The sequence below is a fragment of the Mus caroli genome, chromosome 16 (assembly GCF_900094665.2).
Source record: "Mus caroli chromosome 16, CAROLI_EIJ_v1.1, whole genome shotgun sequence".
Lineage (NCBI taxonomy): Eukaryota > Metazoa > Chordata > Mammalia > Rodentia > Muridae > Mus > Mus caroli.
In genome coordinates this window covers 90,848,938-90,853,290 of record NC_034585.1, presented here as the reverse complement: position 1 = coordinate 90,853,290, position 4,353 = coordinate 90,848,938, and positions in this window count along the sequence as shown.

The following is a 4,353-nucleotide window of genomic DNA, read 5'->3' as shown; positions in this document are numbered from 1 at the left end:
AATAGTTTTTCTCTTCTACTACCTCTGGTGGGTGATGGGTAAGAGAAAAGGTTGAACAATTATTAAAGTAGCTCGCAAAAAAATGTATGCCTACATTTTTCTCCAATCAACAAAGTGAATATTAACATAAACTATCACAGGTCAACTCCTTGTCAACCTGACACCCTGACATACCACTTTTAAGCTATAACCTTCTGCCCCTTGTCCCTTCTGATAATGCAAAATGAAGTCAATCCAACTTCAGAAATCTCTGTGGTCCTTAATATTCTTAATACTGTTCAAAAGTATGAATTCTAGGTCTCCTCTGATTCTTGAGGCTCTTAACTATGAACCCCTATGTCTTAGTCAGAGTTTCTATTCCTGGACAAAACATCATGACCAAGAAGCAAGTTGGGGAGGAAAGGGTTTATTCGGCTTACACTTCCATACAGCTGTTCATCAACAAGGAAATCAGGACTGGAACTCAAGTAGGTCAGGAAGCAGGAGCTGATTCAGAGGCCATTCTGGGATGTTCCTTACTGGCTTGCTTCCCCTGGCTTGTTCAGTCTGCTCTCTTATAGAACCAAGACTACCAGCCCAGAGATGGCACCACCCACAAGGAGACCTCCCACCTTGATCACTAATTGAGAAAATGCCATACAGCTGGATCTCATGGAGGCATTCTGTGTCAAGTTGACACAAACCTAGCCAGTACACCCTATAAAATCAAACCAAGTTACATAGTTGAAGCATATGGTGATACAAAGTACACATTCACATTTCAAGAGGGAGAATAGGGCACAATAAAGAATGATAAGACTAAAGCAGGGATGAAGCAGTCCCATGTCCAGCTTCTGGGGCTTGTGATAGAATTGTCCGGGCCCCAAAAGTCTTGCATAGCCCCATCTGTTCAGGCCTGCAACCTGTCACACTCACAGCCTCTCTCTTCCTCAGTGGACAGCCAATGATCCCAGCATCTCCAACAACTTGGTGTCTCCATTGCAATGTAGACTTCATTCTTACAGCTTTACAATATGATCTCTTGGAGCCCCTATGCAGGAAATTGTGACCTTACCACACATGGCCAGACCTTGGTCTTGAAAATGTGAAGCAAGGCTTTGGTACCTTCAATCTTACCTCTTCTATGTTTAAAAAACCACTGTTATATGCTTAATGTTGCCAAGTTCTGCTACCAACTTGGTAAGAAGTGCGATCTCCGTGGACCACCATTCAGTTACTGTGTGCTGATCTTGGGGAAACACTTTCCTACATGGTGTTTGTTTGCTTTGGATGGTTGATTGATTGGCTGGTTGGTGGGTGAGTGGGTGAGTGGGTGGATGGGTTTGTTAGTTGGTGGGTTAGTTGGTTCATTGGTTGGTTGGTTCATTGGTTGGTTGGTTGGTGGGTGGGTGGGTTTGTTGGTGGGTAGGTTGCTTGGTTTATTGTTTGATTGGTTGGTGGGTTGGTTGGTTGGTTGGTTGGTTAGTTGGTGGGTAGGTGGGTTGGTGAATGGGTAGGTAGGTGGGTTGGTTGGTTGGTGGCTTGATTGATGGGTTAGCTGTTTTGCTGTTTGGTGAGTTGATTGGTTGGTGGGTTAGTTGATTCATTGGTTGGTTGGTTGGTTGATGGTTGGCTGGTGGGTGGGTGGGTGGGTGGGTTGGCTGATTCATTGATTAATTGGTTCATTGGTTGTTTAGTTGGTTGGTAGAAAACCTGCCCAAGAGCATTGTCAGTTTGGATTTTCCTTACAAGTCAACTTGCATTTTTACAAGATGCTGTCCTAGTGTAAAAACAAGTATTTTCCCTTTAACAATGTTAATCTCTTCAACAATTATAGCTGCTTTAAAGCTTGCATTGCCTATAACTTTACAGCTTATAAAAGGTAAGCATCTATGGAACATTGTTGTAGCCCAGACTTTATGTATTCTGAGTCTCTGTTGTTGGATGTGAATATAATCATAATTTTCATATCCCTTCACATGAGCCTTACCTCACATCATATAGAATTCACCGCAAGGAGGATTACAGAATGACTGTAGAAGCAAAAGTTAAAAAACTTTTAAATGAGACACACAAAAAGTCTTCATGACCCAAGGTCTATAAAGAGTTTTTTTAATGAGAGGTAAATGACCTTCTCATATGCAATTATATTGATGGACAACAAGAACATTACTTTGTCTATAAAATCAAAACAAATCAAAGGGGCATGGTTATTTGTTGGCATAAACACATATTGGAAAAAACAGAAATAATCAAACAGGTCAAGGATGCTACACAGTCTGATATTGTGGGAAAAGAAAAAGGGAAGTAATTTCCTTTTCTGACAAAGGATTAAATAAGGCAAAACTCCATTTTTAAAAATGTAAAGAAGACCAGGTGTGGTGGTGAAGCCTTTAATCTCAGCACTTGGGATGCAGTGGCAGGCAGTGAGTTTGAAGCCAGCCAGGTCTACAAATTCAGTAAAAGACAGCCAGAGCTACACAGAAAAACCCTAACTCAAAACGAACAAACAAACAAACAAACAAAGGCATAAATCCAGAGGACCAGAGAGAGAACTGCAACTTCAGCCCATACCCACAGCTTGCAAAGGAGTGCACTGTGGTCAACAGCCGGCTTGGGAAGCAATACAGAGAAACATTAGTAACCAGAGTCATGCAAATTAAGGCCAGGGAGAAGTACTTCACACCTATAAGCCTAGTGGCAGTCAGCAAGCTGTGACAAGCTGTCAGGGATGTGGAGATATGAGACTGTGCCTACTGTTTGCAAGGCTTAGCCAGTAGCCTGGCCCAACTCAGCCATGGAGAGCCCAGAAGAATCTGACCCTACACCAGAGATGGAGGTATATTTGCACAGCATCTGTGATGACACAGAGAAATGCTCACAGTACTCTTATTTGTCCAATGGAAGCTCCAAGCTCTAGTGGCCTGCATCCACCACTAAGAGAGAGGACAAGTGCTATGTCTGAATGAAAATGGCCCCCATAGGCTCACAGGGAGTGGCACTATCACAAGATGTGGCCTTGTTGGAGTAGGTGTGTTACTGGGGGTGGGTTTTAAGATCTCAAGTGCTCAAGCCAGGCCTCATGGTCCACTGTCACCTCCTGATTGCCTGTGAATCCAAAGGTAGAACTCTCAGCTACCCTTCTAGCACCCTATCTGCCTGCATGCCACCATGCTTCCCACCATGACAACAATGAACTAAACCTCTGAAATGTAAGCCAGGCCCAATCAAATGCTTTCATTTATAAAAGCTCTGGTCATGGTGTCTCTTCACACCATAGAAACCCTAAGACAGTGACATACTTTTCTCCAGGAGAATCAGAAGTAGTAACTGGGGAGGGAGGAAGGTTAGAAGTCACATTAACACAGACAAATCTTAGACATGCCACTTAATGAAAGAAAACATGTTTTGTTCTGCTTTGCTTTTAAAACAAGGTATCCAGGCTGACTTATTCTAGTTTCCTTCCTGTTGCTCTGATGGAGGACCTCCAGCAATAGCTGTCATGAGAGAGTTTATTCCACTGACAAATCCAGGTTACAATTCATCACTGCAGAAAAGTCGGGAGCTTGAAGCAGCTGTCACATCCACGGCCCACAGCAGACAGAAGGTGAGTTCATGCATGCTTGCAGTCACTCACCTATTTCTTACAGTCCAGGACCCAAACTGAGGAAACAGGGCTGCCCACTTTTAAACTATACCTTACACATAAATTTCCATAATTGAGACAACTCCCCCCTGCCACAGACATGCCCATGGGTAAGCGTGATACAGACAATCCTTCAGATTCTTCCCAACTGATTGTAGATTGCTACAAGTTGTTAAAACCATCCACAGTTGCCAAGGATTACCTTGAACTTCCTCCTTTTGCATCCACTTCCTGAGTGTTGGGGTTACCAGCCACCACAACTGGTCTCTGCAGTCCAGGGGATCGAACCCATGACTTCTTACATGCTCAGCAAACATGTGTCATCTGAGCTGCATCCTCAGCCCATAAAGCAAGACCCAGGAACAATTTTGTGCCTGTCACTTTGTAAGGACAAATGACAGAACCCACATGAAGTTGTGGTTGGGAAATGATAGTGAGTAGGGGTCACAGTACACAGAAGGGTCAAGGCTCTCCCTGCTGTGAACCACCTGGGCATGGCTGTGGACCCTGTGGGGCTCAGCAAGCTCCTCGGGCTGATGGGAATTGTGGTAAGATCTCAACATTCTAAAGGAAATCAAAGAGGTTGTGTGCCCAGGAAGCATCAATACTTCCTGCCCAAAGGCAGGACTCAGAAAGCTTGGTGCAATGGCCATTGGGAAGGAAATTAAAGAATAAAACAATAGAGATCCTTGCATTGAGCAGCACTGAAAACCTGCCCAGAGCCCAAA